The sequence below is a fragment of the Eumetopias jubatus genome, unplaced genomic scaffold, assembly GCF_037043125.1.
Source record: "Eumetopias jubatus isolate StellerSeaLion01/CBP00866 unplaced genomic scaffold, mEumJub1_p1.0 scaffold_5, whole genome shotgun sequence".
Lineage (NCBI taxonomy): Eukaryota > Metazoa > Chordata > Mammalia > Carnivora > Otariidae > Eumetopias > Eumetopias jubatus.
Genome location: NW_028274811.1, coordinates 8,819,358 through 8,842,442, shown reverse-complemented (window position 1 = coordinate 8,842,442; position 23,085 = coordinate 8,819,358). Strand labels below are relative to the sequence as shown.

General features: G+C 36.5%; 1 pseudogene; it reads right to left on the bottom strand.

Annotated features, from left to right (window-relative positions):
* Positions 1 to 21,734: 21,734 nt before the first annotated feature.
* LOC148164282 (olfactory receptor 2L3-like) lies at positions 21,735 to 22,670 on the bottom strand (annotated as a pseudogene).
* Positions 22,671 to 23,085: the final 415 nt, after the last annotated feature.

Below are 23,085 nucleotides of genomic sequence, written 5' to 3'. Positions count from 1 at the left end.
GTTTTTGCAAGAGTTTGAAAAGGAATTGGTGTTAATTTGTTTCTGTACACTAGGAAAAATTCACCAGTGAAGTCATTTGGCCCAAAGACTTCCTTCGTTGTTTGGATTTAATTACATAATCAAGTTCCTTACTAGTTACAGGTCAACTCAAATTTTCTATTTCTTCATAACTCAGTCTTGGTAGCATGCTTGTTTCTAAGAATTTGTCCATTTATTCTCGGTTATCCAACTTGATAATATATGTTCATTCATAATTGATTTATATCTATAAAATTTACAATGATGTACCACTCTCACTGCTGATATTGATATTTTGAGCCTCCTGCCTTTTTTTTTTCTTGGTTAATGTGGCTAAAATTTTGTCAATTTTCAAATAACTCCACTTTAGTTTTGATGTTTTTCTTTACTGCTTTTTCTATGCTATTATTAATTATCTCTGCTGTAATGTTAATTATTTCTTCCCTTTCATTAACTTTGGCTTTAACTTTTTTTTCTTTTTCTGGTTGATTAAGGTAAACATTATTTTTTGATTTGAGAGCTTTTTTATTTCTTATTTTATCGTTTTCAGTATAAGTAGTATTTAAATTCAATTAGCCAAGGTATAGTACATCATAGTATTTGATATAATGTTCAATGTTTCATTAGTTGAGTACAATATCCCAGTGCTCATCATATCATGTGCCCTCTTTCTTGTTTTTTAGATGTAAATGTTTACTGCAATTAATTCTTCCTTAGCACTGCTTTATTTGAACTTCATAGCTTTCAGTATCTTTGTTTCTGTTTTCATATTCTTCACGTTGTTTGTTAATATCCATTGTGATTTCTTAAACCTCTTACTTTTTAATAGGGTATTGTTTAATTTCCATATAACTATGATTCCAGTTTTTCTTCTGTTATTCATCGCTAAGCTTCATTACATTTTTATCAGAAAAGATACTTTAAATGTTTCAACATTTTAAACTTATTACAACTTATTTCATGGCCTAACATATGGTCAATCCTGGAAACTGGTCCATATGAATTAAGAAAATTGCATGTTCAGATGTTGTTTAGGGAAGTGTATATCTGTTAAGACTGATTAGTTTATGTTTTAAAGACGACCCCGCCTTTTTTTTTAATTTACTTCTCTCTGGTTGTTAGGTGTATGATTGAAAGATGGATACTGAAATTTCCCACTATTATTGAAGAATAGTCTCCAACTAGTTTTCCATTCAGTTCTTTCAATATTTGCTTTCTGTATTATGAGAATCTGATATTTGGTGCATATATGCTTATAATTGTCTCCTTAGGTCAAATTAAATTGTAAAAATATATATAATGTCTTTATTTATTATGAATATTTTTGACTTAATGTCCACTTTGTCTGATATTAGTACAACTCCATATTTTTCTGGCTATGCTTTGCATGGATTATCTTTTTTTATATCCTTTTATTTTCATGCTACTGATCCTTTTAAATATAAGTTCAATGTCTTGTAGAGAGCATGCCAATTTATATTTATATATATATATATATATGTATTCTGACAATGCATGGCAAAATTCGGATATTTAATTCAGTTACGTTTACAGCAATTTCTAACAAATATGGAATACATTTTGCCATTTTGCCATTTGTTTTCTGTATGTCTTATAACTTATTTGTTTCTTAAATTCCCCAGTACTGCTTTTTGTCTGTGTGTAGTTGATTTTATTTTGTAGTGGCATAGTTTGATTCCCTTTCATTTCTTTTGTTATATACTCTATAGAGATTTTCTTTATGGTTATCATGGGGATTACATATAACATTAAAATTTAAAAATTTAATTTGAATTTATACTTAAATTTTGTTTAAGTATTTATTTACATTCTAGTTAGTTAACTTATAGGGTAATATTTGTTTCAGGAGTAAAATTTAGTGATTCAGCACTTACACATAACACTCAGTGCCCATCAAAACAAGTGCCTCCTTAATGCCCATCACCCATTTAGCTCATCCCCCACACCCACCTCGCTCCATCAGCCCTCAGTTTGTTAACTCTAGTTAAGACTCTTCTATGGTATGCTTCCATCTCTCTTCCCCCCCCTCCCCTGTACTCATCTGTTTTGTTCTTAACTTTAATCACATATATAAACTCTATTAGTATACATATTTCCTCCTCACCTTAGGTTATTGTTATCTCTAATTAATTATATCTCATGTACAAACTAACATTATTCTCATATATGTGTCTTCTTATTTCCTTAGAAAATTAAAATTAAGTTTACAATTCAATATTACAGTAATATGGATTTTTATATTTTCCCATGTGTTTAACTTACTGGAGAACTTTAAAATTTCATATAGCTCCAAGTTACATTATAACATCATTTTTTTTCAACCTGAAGTTCTCCCTTTGACATTTCCTGTAAGACAGGTCTAGTAATAATAAGATTTCACTGCTTTTATGTACCAGAAAATGTCTTTTTTTCCTTTTTTTTCTTGAAGGAAAATTTTCCGGTTATAACATTTTTAGTTAACAGTTTTTATTCTATCATCACTTTGAATATATTTATCACTGTGTTAGGTTCTCAATTTCTCCTGAGAACTCAGAGTATAATCTTACTGACACTCTCTTATACATGACAAGTTACTGATTTCTTGCTGCTTTCAATATTGTTTTCATCTTTTGATAATTTGATTGTGTCTTTTTGTTGTTCTCCTTGAGGTTATCCTACGTGGAGTTTGTTGAGTTTCTTGGATTGTATATTGACGTCTTTAATTAATTTTGAGAAGATTTAGCCATTTTTTATTCAAATGATCTCTCCGCCTCTTTCCCTTTCATCTCCTTCCAGGACTCCTATAATGCATATATTGTTCCACTTACTGAAGTTCCCCTTATGCCATCTGCTAGCCTCGTTTTCCTCATTCTTTTGTCTTTCTGCTCCTCAGCGTCTACAAATATGGCGCTGCCTTCCTTTTCCTTAGTGCATTTTTTTCCTGACTGTTCATACATTCCATTGCATCACCCTAGTAAATTTCTCATTGTAGTTTTCGTACTTTACTGCTTTAGAATTCTGATTGCTTTTTTTTTTTTTAGAATTCACATCATTTTGATTTATTCCCATTTTATTTACATGATTTTTTAAACAAACTTCTTTTTAGTTATTTGTCTGTGTTTTTATTTACTTATTTGATCATATTAAAGCCAGCTTAAACTTTTCTGTCTGGCAATTATTACCCCAGTGTTTCCTCAGGGACAGTTTCTGTCAATGTGTATTGTTTCAATGTGTGGACTAGGTTCTCCTACTTCTTTGTAAGCCTGGTGATTTTTTTGTTGTGGTTGATAGTGTCAAAAAAATAGGTATCTGAAAAAAAAAAAGAAACCACCATCTCTCCCAGGTTATGCAGACTTCTTGTATTTGTCATGAGAGTAGCATGCAAGTAGTTTTACTGACTTTAAACTCCTCTGCTCGGCCAATTCATGCCTCCCCAACCCACGACCCTGGCAAGTTACTGAACTTTTAATGTCTCCATAGCTCTGCTCTTTCCAGAATATTTTATAGTTGGAATTACACAGTACGTAGTGTTTTCAGGCTTCCTTCACTTAAGAATATGCATATGAAGTGTCTTCATGCCTTATCATGGATTGATAACATATCTTATTAAGAAACTGTCGAACTATCTTCCAAAGTGGTTGTATCATTTTGCAACCCTGCCACTAACAAAAGATTGCTTCCATTGTGACACATCTTCACCAGCATTTAGTCTTGTTGCTTCTTAGATTTTGACCGTTCAAACAGGTATGTAGTAATATCGTATATCTGTTTTAATTTGCATGTAACTGATGACATATAATGTGAAGCATTGTTTTATATGCTTATTTGCCACTTGTTTATCTTCTTTAATGACTTGTCTATTATGGTCTTTAGTCTGTTTTCCTAAGTTATTTTCCTCATTGTTGATTTCAAGAGTTCTTTGTTTTTTTAGGAAACAATATTTTATCAGATGTCTCTTTTAGATAGATATCCTTTTTTGCAAGCTTTTCTGAGTCTTGGGCTTGCTGCTCACTTTTGGTTTATTTCATAGATCATAAGATTTTAATTTTAATAAATTGCAGCTTATCAATTTTTTCTAAGTTCTGCCTCAGGACACATATTTGTCTCAGTCAGTGAAGTCCATGACACTTGATCTCAGGGTTGTAAGTTTGAGCCCCATGTTGGGTGTAGAGATTTCTTTAAAAAAAACGTTTTTTAAAGTTTTATTTATTTATTTGACAGAGCGAGGGAGTGGGAAAGCACACAGAGGGGGAGCAGCAGGCAGAGGGAGTAGCAGGGAACCTTCCCTCGGTTGAACCCAGGACCCTGGTTCATGACCTGTGCCAAACACAAGACACTTCACTAACTGAGCCACACAGGTACCCTCTTAAAAACAAATCTTTAAAAGATAAGTTATGTGTTGGCCTTGTATCTAATGGTCATGTTCATACTCGATATCATCTAGCTTTCTCCTATGTTATCAAGGAACTTTGTAGTGTTACATTGTACATTTAGGTCTGCGATGCATTTTGAGCTAATTTTGGTGGAGCATATAAAGTACTTGTCTAGATTGATTGACTGATTGACTGACTGACTGATTGATTTGCATCAGGATGTCCGGTTGTTCCAGCATCATTTTGGAAAGACAATATGTCCTTCATTGTGTTGTCTTTGTTTATATTTATGTGGGTGTTTTTCTGGGTTCTCTATTTTTTGCCATTTATTTTTTATCTGGTCTTACACTAGACCACCAGTCATGATTGCTGCAGCTTTGGAGAAAAGCTTGAAATTGGGTAGCATCCTTCTTTCATCTTTCTTCATTTTCAATATTGTGTTGGCAATTCTAGGTCCTTTTTCCTCCCACATAAGTTTTATAATCACTTTGTCAATGTCCACCAAATAACTTGATGGAATTTTGATTGGGATTTCATTAAATCTATAAATCAAAATAAGTAGAACCAACATCTTGACAGCATTAAGTCTTCCTATTCATGATCATGGAATATCTAATCATTTATTTAGTTCTTCTTTAATTGCATTCATCAGAATTTTGTAGTTTTTTCCATATAGATCTGGCATATATTTTATTACATTTGCACCTAACAATTTTTCGTTCTCTTTCTTTTTCCTTCTTTCTTTCCTCCTTTTCTTTCTTTCTTTCTTCCTTCCTTTCTTCCTTTCTTTCTTCTTTCTTCCTTTCTTTCATTCCTTCCTATTCTTCCTTCCCCCCTCCCTTCCTTCTGCCCTTTTATTCCTCTTTCATTTTCCTCTACTTTTTTTCCCTTGTGCTAATGTAAACAATATTCTATTTTCAATTTCATGTTACACTTGTTCATTGATGGTATTCAGGGCAGTGTTGCAGTTTGCATATTAAAATTTCGTCTTGCAAATTTGCTAAGTCACTTCATATTTCAAGAGTGCTTTTGTCAACTCTCTTGGATTTTCTACCCAATAAATAGCTCATGTATCAACAAAGGTTTTTTAAATTTTTTCTTCTCAACTTATATACATTGCATTTTCTTTGCTTGTCTAATTGATTTTGCTGGTATTTTCAGCACAATGTTGAAAAGGAATAGTGCGAGGGAACATACTTGCCTTGCTCCTGAACTTAGTGTGAAAGCTTCTAGTTTCCCACCATTAACTATAAATTTGGCAGTAGGTTTCTTGTAGGTTTTTGGGTTTTGTTTTGTTTTGTTTTTTTTGTCAAGTCGAGCTAGTACTTCTATTCCTAGTTTACTGAGAGTTCTAATTTTGAGTGGGCATCAGATGTTGTAAAATGCTTTTTGGGTATTTGATATGGACATGTTTTTTTTTTCCTTAGTCAGTTGATGTAATGAATTGCATTAAATGATTTTGGAGTGTTGAATCAATCTTGCATAAACTGAATAAATCTACTTCATTGTGGTGTATAATTCTTTTTATGCCTTGTTGCACTCAATTTGTAATGTTTTTTTTTTGAGGACGTTTGCATCTATGTTCATAAGAGACACTGATGTGTATTTTTTTATATCATTGTTGGAATTATAATAGGGTAATGGTGATATCATAGAAGGAATCAGAAATATTTCAATTCCTTTTATGCTCTGAAAGGAATTGTAGATAATTAATAAAAGTGGTTCCTTTAAAGTTTAATAGAATTCACCAGTGAACCCACCTGGTTTCTGTTTTGAAAGGTTATTTATTATTGATTCAAATTATTCAATGGATATAGAATTTCTCTATAAATTCATTCTTCTTGATGAAAGAAGGATGCTACTTCTCTATAAACTCATTCTTTTTAATGAGTTTGTCAAGTTGTGTCTTTCAAAGAATTTGAAAAATATTTGCAATTGTTAGATCTTCTTGTTGGGTAGACCCCTTAATTATGTTAGAGTGCCCTTATTCATCTTTTGTTATCTTTGGTTTAAAATCTAGTTTGTCCAGTGGTGCCTGGGTGGCTCAGTCGTTAAACGTCTGCCTGCGGCTCAGGTCATGATCCCAGGGTTCTGGGATCGAGCCCCTCATTGGGCTCCCTGCTCCGTCGGAGGCCTGCTTCTACCTCTCCCACTCCCTCTGTTTGTGTTCCCTCTCCCACTGTGTCTCTCTCTGTCAAGTAAGTAAAATCTTTTTAAAAAATCTTGTATGTCTGATATAAATATGGTTACTCTGAATTTCTTGTCACATCCGTTAGCATGGTCAATTGTTCTCCATCCACTCACTTTCAATCTGGAGGTAGCTTTACATCTAAAATGAGTCTCTTATAAGCAGCATACAGATGGATTTTGATGTTTTATCCATTCTGATACCCAATGACTTGATTAGAACACTTATTCCATATACATTCAGAATAATTTTGACATATAAGAATTTAGTGCAATTAGGGGGCACTTGGTGGCTCGGTCGGTTAAATGTCTGCCTTTGGTTCAGGTTATGATCTCAAGGTCCTGGGATAGAGCCCCACATCAGGCTCCCTGCTCAGCAGGGAGTCAGCTTTGCCCTCTCTCTGACTCCCCCCCACTCATGCCTTCTCTCTCTCTCAAACAAATAAAATCTTAAACAAAAAAAAGAAAGAAAATTGGAAAAACAGTTAAAAAGTTTTCATGGTACCAAACCAAGAGACAATAGCAGCTGATCTCAAGGGTCTGCATCCGAGCTGTTGAGAAGTGGGCATATATGGAACATTTTTTAAAGATACCGCCTCCAGGTTTACTGGTGAATTGGATATAAGAAATAAGAGAAGGAGAGGAGTCAATAATAATTCTAAATTAGAGAAAAACTATAACATTATCCAATGGGGACAAATATTTAAAAAAAACCCATAAATTCCTACAGAGCACTAAAAACAACAACGACAACAAAACGTGACAAAAAAGTGTTTGGTAATGCAGGGGGGAGAAGTCTATAGCAGAGGAAATTCCGTAGCCATTTTGCATGAAAAATAAAACACTGTCAATACTCCTTATCCATGTTATAGTCAGTATGTTTAATGCCAAGTAGCGTATTTTGCTCAATATCTTCCTGGAAGCAGTGGTCATGTATATCGTGGTAAACATTCCTGCAACAGATAAGATATTAAATTTTAGAAAATAAGCAAAAATCAATATTGGCTTATGGTATAAGTAACTTGGAATATGGTTGGATTTAACCAGAAAACCATAAAAATGTTCAGATACTTATAGGGGGACACACAACTAATACAGAAAAATGAAGGGTCCTAAACAGTTATAAATTCTAGTTTTCTAAAATGACAATTATAGCAAAATTTACACATTTCTTAAATATAAATTCATGAAGAAATTTGCAGTAATTATATAGGGACAATTTTCCCCCTGGAACTTTATGAAAGAGGATGTAAAGTAATTGTATTATTTTTTTAGATGGCAAGGTAGAATACAGAGGGTAGGATATATAATTGTAATTCATCTTCATGTACACTATGAAAATTATGGAATTCTGAATCAAAGCCTCATTTGTCTTAGATTTCTTTTGAGGGTATTCGTTGCAATGTGAATTGGAGGGATATCATGATGAACTTCATGCATCAATCACACATTTTCAAGAATTATCATCAGAAAGAGAATATGGTTCTATACACTCCAATAACCCGCTACCCAGTGCACATGTTAAAATAAGTCTAATACATCACATCCTTGCCTCTGTAAATCCTTCGATAACTGTCTCTAACAATGTAAGCCTCTGTAAACATGATGATTTTACCATGATACATTCTCTATCATTACTTAGTTTCATAAAATATTTAATGTTAAAATTTCAAATGTTGTTTTTTTTTTTTAAGATCTTATTTATTTGACAGAGAGAGACACAGCTAGAGAAAGAACACAAGCAGGGGGAGTGGGAGAGGAGGAAGCAGGCTTCCCGTGGAGCAGGGAGCCCGATGCGGGGCTCAATCCCAGGACCCTGGGATCACGACCTGAGCCGAAGGCAGACGATTAACCACTGAGCCACCGAGATGCACCCAAAGATTTCAAATATTGTTATGTGTAAAAATTCTAGTCCAAAAGAAGTCCATCTAATTAAATATTTTTAAGGCTCTTTTTGTCTATATTATCCTACTAATTAAAAATAGGTATTATTTATTTAAGAAACTGAGTGTTTTTTTTTTCTGTAGGGTAACCCATACCCTAGGTTTTGTAGGTTTCATTTGCATGTTGTTGAGGAGAGTGATACTTTGTCCCTGTATTGCCTGTGGATTATTCCAAATAGTATAGGAAGAAAATAAACTTCATGCGCTTACTCTTAGTTATCAAAATACACTAAAAATGCTATTCTGAATGAAATAATTTAGTACCCATGTAAGAGAGAAACCTGACAGAGGATCAGAATTCTTTTTTTTTTTTTTAATTCATTCAAGTCACAGAGATACAGAGAGAGAACATGAGTAGGGGGAGAGGCAGAGGGAGGGGAGAACCAGGCCCCCCACTGAGCAGGGAGCCCGATGCGGGGCTTGATCCCAGGATCATGACCTGAGCCGAAGGCAGACGCTTAACCATCTGAGCCACCCAGGCGCCCCAACGATCAGAATTCAAAAGTCCCAGAGATAACATAAATAAATGGTGAAAATAGTGTGTTATTTTGGCTCACCAGGATGACTGGTGAGCCAAAATGGAAAAATGATATAGAGCCCTGGTTTATAGAATCAGATTCCAAATACCATTTAGACTTACCTAGAACACTCTATGAAAATTTAAGGCAGTAATGGCAGGGGCTGAGGAGAAAAAGGGAAACTAAAAAATATTTAGGAGACAAAATAAAAATGATTAGGAGACAAAATTAAGATGATTTCATGGTTGTTTGGCTTTGCTTAAATGAGACAAAAGGATTTTGATTAAGGCTCAAATGTCAGTGTCTCTGTTACAAAACAGAATTCAACATAGTGACCAAATTGAGTTTCTTCAATTATTTATGAATTAATTGGGCAGCATCCCATCTAGAAAATTAAAAGGAGCTCCAAAGTGTTGTGCAAAATGGGAAACATTTTTGGAAGAAGGGGACTGAAATAAGGAAAGAACAGATGACCCCATCATCCTTTATGGGAATAGAATGCATCTATCAGGTGGCTAACCTCAATAGTGATAACCAGGAAATTCCACTTTGACTGGTTTAAGATTACATTCCTACAAATCAGTTAGGTATTAAGTGTTGCTTTGTTGACATGGGAATTAGCACAAGTGACTGCATTTGGTGCCTATTGTCTCTTTTTAAAGATGGTCAGCTTAACTGACAGATGTGATCAACATCCAAGTGCCATTTCCAGGTACTGCTCGAAAGTTCTCACCCTTTTAGCTGATCCTCTGGTGGTATTCACAGATCATGACAATTTTTTGCTGAATCTCTATGGTATTTACTGGTCAGAGCTTCAGGGTCACATTTTTTTTTTGAGTTATTCATTCTCTCCTTAACTTTTCCTGCTTTACACTCTTAGGGAGATCATTTATTTGGTGGTTAGCAGCTGTGGGCACGCATTTAAAGCTTTTGAGAGAATATAGCATACCAAGGATATTACTGTATTATTATTATTAGTGGCATGATTCTGCATGTTGAGAATGCCTTTCAGAGCCATGGTTCCAAAGGCCAAAACCAATCAAAATCCAATGTCATGGAAGGCACCCTCTGAAGGAATCACTTTTTAAGCCAAGTGTTTTGCTCTGTGATCTCATGTAATTGAATTTCAACTTTCCAGGATGTGTTAACTCAGGTGCACCAGGAGGTGTTGGCCACAGCACATCCACCTCCGAGCTCTGCTAAAAGATAATCCAGAACTATCTTATGGAGAACAACTTTGGCCAGAGAGCCTAAGGAGGTTTGTCTGGCAGCTATTGTCTCAGCAGCAGATTCTCTGATATTTTCAAGTGTTATGGAGAGGCTCCTGATTATAGCTCGTTTACATTTATTCATAGCTAGAGGACAATGATCTAACAAAGAAAGCTTATTTTGAATCGTGAATATTTCCTTCCAAGTTCCATGTGAGTTCATGGCTCAGGACTGGAAAAGAGACAGCCATGGCGTCCAGTACAATTTCTGGGTCTGCAGACCACACAGGTGGTTTTATTCTGGTTGTACGCGCCCTGTGTTCCTTTCTTTGTGAAAAGCCTGGGTGTAAGATTCCCTGGGTTTGAAGTTGTTAACCAAAGACAGAGTGTCTCTAGTACTATGAACAGATCAAACATTTTGATGACAATATAATAGTCTGAACATTACCCCCTAGCACTGGCCTGGGAGATATTGATGTTGGCATAATTCTTCCAAGCCAATGACAGAATAAATGTAAAAGAAGGAGAAGGAGAAGAGGAAGAGAAAGAGGAAGAAGAGGAAGAAGGAAAGGAATGGGGAGGGGGAGGAGGAGAGAGGAGGGCAACAAAACAACGAGAGCAACAAGAAGGAGAAGGAAGGGTTTCATGTTTAGTTAAAGTGTGAAGTCTCCCAGGGTCTTGGCAGGAAGTAGTTTACATTGATGTCAGCAAGGTCTCTTACTAGTCAGTATAACTTGTAGGTTTCCAGTCTTTGCGCTGGACAAGGTATCTAGTGAAACTTCCTTTAGCGGTGAAATATACACGCCTAAGTTTCTAGTCTCAAAGATTTAAGGGCGGTCTTTGTTCTTAGTAATTTCAAATCCAAAGGTTGGCAACAAATTGGAAATGTTACTTTGTGCAGTCCTAGCCAAATACCCGAGCAGCTAGAAGAAATCTGGATCAAGTCCAGTTTAAAGGTTATGACAAACTTCAAAGACCTTTAACAGGATGGGAGTATAATATCTACAGAGGTGTAAACATAATGTTCTCTTTATAATTATTCCACTTTTCTCTCAGATATTCACAGTAAAACTCATTTTTTTATGCTTAAAATGTGGCCTGAGTATTTATTTAAGTCCAGCAAGAGCAGTGCTTGACCCTATATGGTCTTTGTAAGGCAGCATTGCTGGACCTTTTCATAAGGAATCTCCCCTGGAACCTTTAAGACCTCTGATTTGAAGAAGCCAATCAATGGATTTGCCATCAGGATGTGCCTACCAATACCATGCCAGTCAAAGCTTTGGACATGGAATCAATTTTTCTAAGTGTGTCCTGTTCCAAGGAGAACAAATTCTTACTCAAATTATGCGACTAAGTAGCTAATTGCCATGAAGAAAATATGCAACCATTTTCCATTTTGGAGGGGTCAGGAAAGGAGAAAAAAATAGTATTTCTTCTTTGTTTAAAAAGGTATACTTTACAAATAACTCTAAGTTATGCATAGTATAAAAGACAAGTTTTCCTTAAATCTGGAGAAACAGAACTATAAGGAACCAGCAATGATTCCAAAAAAATGTGGGGCGCCTGGGTGGCTCAGTCGTTAAGCGTCTGCCTTTGGCTCAGGTCGTGATCCCAGGGTCCTGGGATCGAGCCCTGCATCGGCCTCCCTGCTCCGCGGGAAGCCTGCTTCTCCCTCTCCCACTCCCCCTGCTTGTGTTCCCTCTCTCGCTGTGTCTCTGTCAAATAAATAAAATCTTAAAAAAAAAATAAAACAATGTGATAAACCTATAAGCCTTCTCCTCAACTTATTCAATCTGATTTAATTAATACATATTCCTCTTGAATCCTGTTTTTCTATTAGTTCTGGAAATTCTTAATAGTTGTTTTGTGATCTTAAAGTTTATCAAAACTGGTACTTGTCAAAGTTCTTTCCATGAGTTTCCTTGAGGATGAATCCTTTGGGCAGTAACATGTTGCAAAAGCATCTGAGCAAAACGGTGACTCTGTAAATGACAATGATTAAAGATCTGGTAAGAATTATTAGAGTGAAACTGAGAGTGAAATTTGATTATTTTAGTAATATCCAACCTTTGAAGATAGCTGGAATTGTAACTGATAACAGTATACCAAGACATACCAGATTTCTAGGAATTTCATACAATTTTGAACACTTATACACTACACAAACCCAACATAATGAAAACTGAGTATTGCTTTTTATATAACAGTACTTGCCTTGAATTTTAACATATCAAATGAACCTAATTAGTTTAACTTCATCCCACTCCTTTTTTTTAAATAATGAGAACAAAAAATATCTTGAGACCTATCAGACACTCTGATAAATACTAGTTAGTTCAAGGTCAAAAAGATTTTATTTAGAATTTGATTTTTGGGAAGTTTGTCAAGAAAACCAAAAGGTTTTAAAACATTTGGTAGAATAGGATCATAGATCACTGTGAAATAATACTTAGTTTTCCACTTAACAATGGTGACAAAGACTTTGCAATGAAATACAGAACGTTAAATAGTTATACAATTCCTTTTATTTTTGTTCTACAATTTCTTATTAAGAGCAGATCATAAAAATTGTCCTTTCAGCAGATAAAAGGAAGGCTGGGTTTAATTTTACATAAGTACACTATTGATATTAAAGGTTTTTTTTGAAACCCTTGTAACAAAGGAATCAATGTTATCCAGCTTTACAGTGCATAAAAGTCTTTTCCCAAGATTACTTTTTGAGAAAACATCTACAATATTTTTCCTATGTTGTCTCTTCTACCCAATTCTGAAATAAACTTTATTTCACTTTAGGACAAAAGTACTTTTTTTTTTTCCCTAAACAAAAATGCTTGCCCATACCTTCTATTTTTTCTAACAACTTTTAAACTTTTTCTTATATACAGAGGTGATTCTCTTATACTTCCTAGTAGCTTTGATTGCATTTATTAGAATTCTTAACCCTTAACAACCTTTATTTCAAGTGAAAACAGGCAATGAAGCAATTGTAAACTGTCTTTAACAATAGCATTCTGGGGATTTGGAAAGTTTTTTAAAACATTTGGTAATTTTGGAAACTTATGCTTTCTAATAGTACCTTTCTCATCATGGCACAACACATGTTTGCGAACTGCTCCAAACATCACTAGTGCCTCTGTAAAAGAAAGCCTGAAGAGAATCAATCCATGTTTATAGTAATTAATGTTTCAGTATTATATCTCATTTTGAAATGATCTAGTTCTTTAATAACTATACATGATTTAATTTAACCTAGCAAAACTGTTACCAAAAAAATATTAAAATGTACTAAACCCTTTTTCTCACTTATATTTATTTAATTTCCTTGTTCTCAACAATTATTTTAGATTACTTATAAAAATGTATGATGCCGTGTTATTTTCTTTACTGACAAATTTCCTTACAGATAAAATTAAATATTTGACTCATAAACCCAGGTTAAAAAAAAAAAAAACTTGCATGTCTTGATTCTGTTCAAGTTTGACAACTCTAAACAAATGTCTGTTCTAATCAAGCCACCAATTATAAACTAGCTTTCAGGTACCATATGTTATATTATGTATGAAAGGCATTTTGATCAATTTCTATTATATTCTTGCGAAATTCAGGAATCGTTTAATTTATTTATATGCTTAGTTTTCTTTAAACCAATTAAATAGGGCGCCTGGGTGGCTCAGTCATTAAGCATCAGCCTTCCACCTCAGGTCATGGTACCAGGGTCCTGGGATCGAGCCGCAACGGGCTCCCTGCTCCACGGGGAGCTTGCTCTTCCCTCCCCCCCCCCCCGCTTGTGTTCCCTCTCTCGCTGTGTCTCTCTTTGTCAAATAAATAAAATCTTAAAAAAAAAAAAAAAAGAATTTTCACCCTGAGGTTGGTGTTTTAAAGACATGAGCTAGATAAAATTTCCTGGAGGGATCGATAGAACAATTTTATCTCAAAGACACAGGGAAAAACTGTAAGCTCTTCCAGAAAGACTTTGGTTTCCTCAGGCCAGATTTTTTTTTTTTTTTGAACCATACTTAAAAGTGTTTTGAGATAAGTAAGGGAGGATTTGGGATTGATAAAAAATAATAGGTGGACTTTGCACTGCCTCTAGAGCTGTATTTGTAGTTTTGAAAATATTTGTCCAATAAGCACATTTGCTCTCAATTTCTAAAAATCTGGGTTGCAGCCCAAATGACACCATAGTTTGATCCAATAGATCCAACTAGATTATCTCATTTTATATATATTATAAGGAGAAGATCTCCAGCTCAAATGGAAATCAAAAGGGTTTTATGTTCTGTATTTAGAGCTCCTTGCATTTGGAATGCTTCCAAAATCCTTTTCAGAAATGCAGAAGATTTTCCTCTTGCTCTGGGTTTGGAGTCTCATTTTAGATTGGAAGGAAGACTAAGAAAACTTCATTTTGGTTTTGAATAAAGCTTTTGATATGGAAACGTTCTGTTTACATTGCTCCTTACAAATCCCTTTAAATGTCTTGTCAGTTTTCAGCTTTGCAAACAGGACATATTTCTGTCAGCACCAAACAAATCCGTGGACTGAAGAGATATTACCAAAGAGGGTGCAAGACATATTTCATTTTCTAGTCTCGAATGGGTATTGCAGACAGAGATCTGGGAATGTTGACTCTGGGAAAACTTCTCACCCTTTGTTGGGTTCTGCCAGTTTTCCAGGATTCCATCTACAGGCTCTGAGTTGGGTTGAAGTAAAGAATGGACCTCCAGGACCTACTAGAGTTTGGCAAGACATTTTCTTAATTTAACTGTTAGTTTCTATAAGCTATTAAATAGAATAATGAGACAGTCTATCAGAGAAGTACTAAGAGTCTCATAAACTCTGGCAGGGGCCTTCCTCAAAAATAGATATGGGGGTGTCTGTGAGACCACTGACTTGGTGAAGTTTTGTTTACACTCATGCAATTTAGACAAAGGAGAGCAGTAGGAGATGCATTGGTCTTATACTCTTTCATTTTAGGTAGTCTTGTGTCTCTCATTTTTCATGAAACTTTTGCAACAAGTCTCTCAAATAAATCTAATTTGGAATTTTGAAACACGTTAGAGGTTTTTGCATCCCACTAAAAAATAGGTATCCCACCCTGTTTGCTTAATTTGATAACCCTTACCTTCAAGTGCAGGTCTTCCAATGACCTAATTGGAACATTTCACATAAAGGCCATAGAAATTTCCCTGAGGGCTGGCAACAGTTTGGTACTGCCATTAACTGTAATATCCACATTTCTGTCTACCCATATCTAGCTATGAATGGGTTCAGCCCACACTTCTGTCTGGCCATTTTTTGAGCCCACAATCTGATGGTGAGCAAGATAAGTTTTTTTTTTTTTTGGTTGTTTTGTTTTCAAATTGTATATATAGATTTTATATGTACATATAATATATATATATTTTTTTAATTTTATTATGTTATGTTCGTCACCATACAATACATCATTAGTTTTTGATGTGATGATCCACGATCCATTGTTTTTGTATAACACCCAGTGCTCCATGCAGTACGTGCCCTCCTTAATACCCGTCACTGGGCTAACCCATCCCCTCTCCCCCCTCCCCTCTAAAACCCTGTTTGTTTCTCAGAGTCCATAGTCCCTCAGGGTTCATCTCTCCCTCCGATTTCTCCCCCCTTCATTTTTCCCTTCCTTCTCCTAATGTCCTCCATGCTAAGATAAGATTTTAGAACATGAAACACTTCTCTTATCCAAATCCAGGTTGTTTTTAGTAAGATTTTGTTTTATATATAGCTAATTAAGGCTTCCAGGACCACAGTTCTTAGACATTAAGTGGTTGTCCCAAAATGTGGTAATTTTAACATTTTAGAATTTAAGTATTCCATTTTATTTATTTGTTTATTTACCTTTATCTAGGTGTTTAGGTCCTGCTTGGCTAAAATATTATCTAAGAATGATATGCATCTGTGTTTGGGATTCTGTGTGTCTTTTTTTTTTTTTTAAAGATTTTATTTATTTACTTGAGAGAGAGAATGAGATAGAGAGAGAGAGAGCACGAGAGGGAAGAGGGTCAGAGGGAGAAGCAGGCTTCCTGCTGAGCAGGGAGCCCGATGCGGGACTCGATCCCGGGACTCCAGGATCATGACCTGAGCCGAAGGCAGTTGCTTAACCAACTGAGCCACCCAGGCACACGGATTCTGTGTGTCTTAAAGTGTACCTTGTTCCATGGACATTTTCTTGAGATAGGCAGATGACCTAAGGTCAAGCTAACCCATTTCATGATCATTTTTTTTTTTTTTAGCAGAAATGTTTGTGCGTTAAGCAGGAAATGGTATAACAGCTTTAAGATGGTCAACCCATGCCCACCAATTTTTGTTCTTTCTTGCTTCCCAGATTCCATTAGCAATAGCTTTACCTATAGAAAACAAGACAAACGGACAGGTGCACCTTAACACACCAGCAGTAACCAATAAATGTTAGTGCACACTGGACGAGCAAAGGCCCTGCATGTTCCACTAGCAGCTCCTATGGAACTCAGGACTGGAGAATGTATGGGATCAGCAAACCTAAAATGTGAGGACTGTGGCCTGAACTGAGGACAAGGAAAAGTGGGAAATGGCCGAACCAGTGGAGCCTGAGAATGAGGATTTCGCACTGGGCTGGACTTTCAAAAAGGGTAATTCCAGACTGGAAACTCAATGAAATTGAGATCTTGACACAAAGAGAACGGAACCCAGAACTGAGAAGATCTTGCATAATACCCTCCAAACTGGTGAGAAAGGCAGAGAACTCAAGAGGGCTCACAGGTACCGTGCCTGTGTTTCAGGTTGTCCCCAAAGCCATCTGAAGTCCCTTCAATCTCACCACTGCTCCCAAACCTGTTTAAGTAAAATACAACTCAGTCAATTTAAAGATCAATCTTGCTTTCCTCAATATTTCTAAATGAGGGAGCACTCCTCCTGCCAAATACAAAGGAGGTCTAAGGAATTGTATAAAATGGGAGCCTTTTATAGGCAGAAGGGAATAGGGACAAAGAAAGACTGATTCCCCTATATTCTCTTGGGGCCTCAAAGGGATCTCAAAGACAGTCTGTCTCACAACTGACCCAAAATTTTCAGATTGACTAGGACCGTGTGAGTGGAAGACAGCTGAGTAATTCTACATCTTAGAGGCATCATTTCTCAGCTTTCCAAATTCTCTGAAGTAGATGCTCATCAACATTGAAAAAATGGCAGATGATTTGAATACTCTGTTTTCTCCCTTTGTGGCTCTTTCTGCGGTTAAAATCTTATGGTGGAAGGAATGGCCTGTAGGAGCAGACGCAATAGGTGGGAGTTAGCCTATGGCTTTTCTGAGCCAGAAGACTGCTGGAATGAAGGATGTCTGGAAGATCGTTCTGATAGCTTGGATTTCCCAGTCTTTGCTTATGATGTCTTGATCTCTACTTCCAGGGTGGTAGGCATAAAAAATTGAATTAATCTTGCTTTTGTAGGAATGTCAAGAAGAGGAACTTTGATGATGCCACTGAAAGGGAACACAATTTGCCACCTTAAAATATGCCTCTTGGGAATAAGGATTATTTTTGGCTGGTTATTTTTAAGAAAGAGTAGACATAGAAAAACACGGAAAACTAGAATAGAAGTTATCCTTTTGGAAGAGACATAGATGGTTTTAAAGGGCATTTTCATCTGTAAGGTTGTCTCCCTCTCTGTCCCAGAAGGATGGGCAAATCTCTAGAAACTCTGATCAGTGGAGAAACCAGTGAGTTAAATTTGCACAACCACCATACCCTGGTTTAGTCTGCCTTTTCTGATAACCTCTCATAACTGCCTTTCTCATTCCCTAACATCTTTTGTCTTTATCTGAAAGTAATTTTTAAAGTAATGGCATGAGCAATCTCAGGGAGTCACTCAATTTCTCGGGATCTCTCCATATACAGGAGATATCATGTGTTAATAAATTTTTGTTTGTTTTTTTTCCTGTTAATCTGTTTTTTAAGATTTATTTATTTATTTATTTGAGAGAGAGAGAGAGAGAGAAAGTACGGGGTGGGGGGGCAGATGGAGAGGAAGAAGGAGAGAAGCAGACTCCTTGCTGAACCAGGAGCCCTATGCAGGGAATCGATCTCACAACACTGGGAATCATAACCTGAGCCAATACCGTGTTGGACACTTAATTGACTGGGCCACCCAGGTGCCCCACCTGTTAATCTATTTTTTATTGCATGGGGTGTCGCAGCCAAGGACCTAAAAATGTAGAACCGTTATTCTGCCCCCAACACAACATATCCTGACACTATCAAGGACCGTGCCTCCATCTTGCTTTCCAGCAAACTAAGTCCAGAGACGGTGTGGTTTCCCTTAGGCCATGGTATTTCAGGGCCAACAAATGTTCCAGTTCTCCTCATTTCCTCCAATATTCAGTACCTGAAAGAGATAAGGAGTCTGTAACGGGTATCCCTGCACAACTCCACATTCCCTCAGGTTATTTCCAAAGATAACCATTGACAAAAACAGCAGACATTCCCACATTTTCCTGATGTGCATGACAAGACTCCCTTCTTACTCATTGTATCTTTCTCAAAGCTAGCCTCATGGGTGTGTGACCTGTGGGCTTGCTTGGGGTCCCACACTCAGAAAGGTTCCTGCGTGGCTTAATGATCCAATTTTGCCACCTTGAAATTTTTAACAATGTTCTCTCTGAGTCTGCATGTGAGCAGAGGAGCCGGGGCAGCACTTGCGTGTGACTTTGGTCCAGCAACATCGCCTGGACACACGGGCTCAGGCAGCATGCTCACACAGCAGTCGCCCTGGCCTCCTCATAGGAACACACACATCTTGCTCAGGTGCCAAGGACCCCAAGGGAGTAGGTCTGTTGGGACTGGGACAGACTGGGGACAGTGATGACAGCAGCAACCGCAGAGGAAGCAACAATGGTGGAAGGACCCACAGCCAGGAGAGAGAAGGAGCTCGGCCTGACAACCCAGTGATGCATGGTAGGGGCACGGGCAGACTTCCATCCCACTGCCCATTCCTAGGTCATTTACAAAATTATTGACTATCCAGCCTGAGAGCTAGTATGGAAATGTTATGGAGCTTAATCAGTAATCTCTCTTCTTTTTTAAGATTTTATATTTATTTGTCAGAGTGAGAGCGCACAAGCAGTGGGTGCAGCAGAGGGAGAAGCAGGCTCCCCGCGGAGCAAGGAGCCCATACATGGGACTTGATCCCAGGACTCTGACATCATGACCTGGGCTGAAGGCAGACACCTAACCGACTGAGCCACCCAGGCATCCGTTAAGCAGTAATCTTTGTCAGTAAATTATCACAGAAGAAAAGCACACATATTGTCGTTGCAATAAAGTATGTCGGAAAGTTATTAGAATGAATAAAATAATCCAAAATCTATAGTTTTAAAAAGTGCTGCAACACTGCAAAATCAATGCAAACAGGTTTATAAATAAGTATACAAGTTAAAAATCTTTAACATATTTAAAAATTAATATATTACTGATGGAAAAATATTGTATATAAGCTTTCAGAAACCAGAAAGAAAAAAAAATAACAGCAATTTGCCTTCTCATTGAAGACACAGTGGCGAAATGAATAAATGGGTTTTGAAACATGAAGTGACTTCCACATTCTATATAAAGACCACAGATTATCAGAAATTAGAAAGGATTCATTAAAATTAAATTTATGTTTAAAAGCAAGTTGAGATTAATGTATAAATTAATGGGTTGAAATCGATTTATTAAACAATGTTTTTAGGGAAAAAGAATCTCCTGGAGAAAAATCAAATCTACCTGTACTGAAATTTATATGTGGATATAATGTATCAGACATTCAGTCCAATGTTTTCACCATGCATATATAGTCCAAACAACTCCAGTAACATAAATCCAAAGACTCTTCTCAAAATTAAAAATCAGCAAAAATTGATTGCAGCTTATTTTTGCAAGCAATGACTAACAACATTTTCAACTCCATTGTCAGAAAAATGAAGTTCCTAAGAGAATAAATTTCTGTAAAAATAAATTTGGAGAAAAGTGAGCCAAAAAAATCTTATTACCAATGAAGACATCACTGAACAGTGTATTACAATTCAGTATATATAAAATTATGACACAAAATTACTGTTGTCATTTGTATTGCATTTAGTAGATATTAATTAAGAGTGATGAAAAAAATTCTTTATAGGTTAGCCACTTGCTTTTTGAACATGTGGCCTCATATTTTTTTTGTGCTCTTCCCTATAAATTATGCAGGGTGTGACATGTCTCTTCTCTGCCAAACCTGAGAAAGTGAAGACTATTTCTTCACTTACTACTGATGAACAATAATAACAATCGACCCAGGAAGTTCAATTAATTTGAGAGGATTTTGTTAGATTTAAGAGTGGTATCAGTTTGAAAAGTGATTTATCAATGAATAAAATTGGTGTACAGAAGCTGTTTTTCCCCAACCTGTTTCAATAAAACTATGAAATGTCTTGAGTGAAAAATAAAATATTACATGGCAGACGTGTTCTAACACAGGATAGCAGTGACCACTGTGTATGTATAGAGTGTGGGGATTGTCCTTGAAATTCTTAATTCCTAATAACTACACTAAACTTTTGACCCACTCAGCTTATAACTGACCTCACAATTTCTTGATTTCTGCTGGCATATGCAAGTCCTTTTACTTTTCTTGAGGAATACCTGATATGAAATCAATTTCCTAGGATTCATCTCCCTAAAAGGACCATAAACTTATTATATTTTGTTCAGAATGGCATAAGGACTTTAGAATCCCTGATGAAGTCTTAGCTAAATCTTTCTAAAGCTAAATTACCTTGAATTGAAAAAAAAGATAGTAATTGGCACAGATAAGTCACGAGCCTACTATGAGAAGATAAAGAATTTTTCTGACTTTCAATGAGACCTAGATATTAGGGAAATATTTATTTTTCTGGTTATCTGTTTTGGAAAATAAATTGAAAATACTAGAACTTTTATGTCTAATGACAACTTCATTTAGAGAGTCTCCATTTTCATTTCTACATGACTAAGAACCATTTTCATAGAAAACATATTAGCAAAAAAGAGTGCATTTGAAACTTATGAGAAAAAGCACCGTAAAGAAAAAAAAAAAAGGCTCATAAATACGGATACATTTGCAAGACAATTTTGTCCAGACACGAGTGATTTTCCTCTTCTTCTTTTTTTAATACATATTTTCATTTTTTCATCTGAGACAGAGATACAGAGAGAGAGCACATGAGCAGGGGAAGAGGCAGAGGGAGAGGAAGAAGCAGGCTCCCTGCTGAGGCAGGAACCTGATGTGGGGCTGGATCCCAGGACCCTGGGATCATGACCTGAGCCAAAGGCACACCCTAACCATCTGAGCCACGCAGGCGCACTGAGTAATTGTCCTCTCTTCTGATTTTAGTCCTTCCACTCTAAGCTTAAAATAATATTTTATTTACTGCAAACTGAGGAATGGACTTATAATCAATGTTTGGTACATATGCAAAAAACGTGTCTATATTTTCACAAAGCAGATTCTCTGAATCACTCTTCTCAGGGTCCCCATCACCTCCTTGTTTCTCAGGCTGTAAATGATGGGGTTGAGCACTGGGGTCAGGACGGTGTAGAAGACAGCCAGGACCGTGTCCTCTGTGGGAGATCGGAAGGACCTTGGGCGTAGATAAGTGTAAACAAAGGGTGCAAAGTATAAAGTGACCACAGTGAGGTGGCTGCTGCAGGTTGGATAGGTCTTCTTCCTCCCCTCTGTTGGCTGCATGCGGCAGATTGGAAGGAGGACCCGTCCGTAGGAACATGTGATGCCAATGAAAGGAAACACAAGGAAGAGAATGGTGCTCCCAAACACTGTGCACTCATAAGCCCAGGTGGCCACGCGGCCAGGGTCAACATGGCGGGGACATCACCGCAGAAATGGTGGATGGCCCTGGGTTGACAATAGGGGATACGAAGGCATAGACCGTGTGGGCACAGGAGTTGGCCAAGCCCGTTATCCAAGATCCTGTTATCGTTAGAACACACACTCTTTTGTTCATACCAACGGGAGCGTGGAGAGGAAAGCAAATAGCCACATAACGGTCATAGGCCATAGATATCAGGAGCAATGCTTCTGCACCTGCTAAAGTCAAGAAGAAGCAGCTCTGAGCCCCACACCCAGTGAAGGAGAGAGACTTGTTTCCAGCGAGATAATCCGAAGCCATCTTGGGAACAATTGTGGAGATGTAGCTCAGGTCAATGGGAGAGAGCTGACTGAGGAAGAAATACATGGGTGTGTGGAGACGGGTGTCTAGGAAGATGAGGAGAATCATGGGCCGGGTGCCAAATAGAGCCATCAGAAAAATAACAACAATTACAATAAAGAGGAACAGGCCAATTCTTGTTGGTGGGAACAACCCCAATCAGATGAAATCATTGATGTTTGCTTATAATTTTCCATGAGGCATTGATAGGATTTTCCTAAAAGCAGACAGAAAAGTAAGTCAAGTATGGAACAAGAGGATCTTTTGAATTTATCACTTTAGTCAGACTGTATTATTGAAAATCTTACAACTCCTAGGTGAAGAACTGAACTTTTCTATTTTAGAAAACAACAACGACAACAAAAACAATTTACTTTTTGAACCAGAGATTAAAATGAGGATGCAAGTATTAGTGGCCTATATCTTTTCTAAGAAATCTTTAAAGTCATTTAAAAAAAATTTGTATATTTGTTAAGAATTCATTAGGATAAGTATGCTTTACTACTGTACACAAACGTAAGTATTGCCAAATCAGATGTTTATTCAAAATATTTGCATAGAAAATCAATGTAAATATATATTATATATTTAAGAATAAATATTTATGACCCA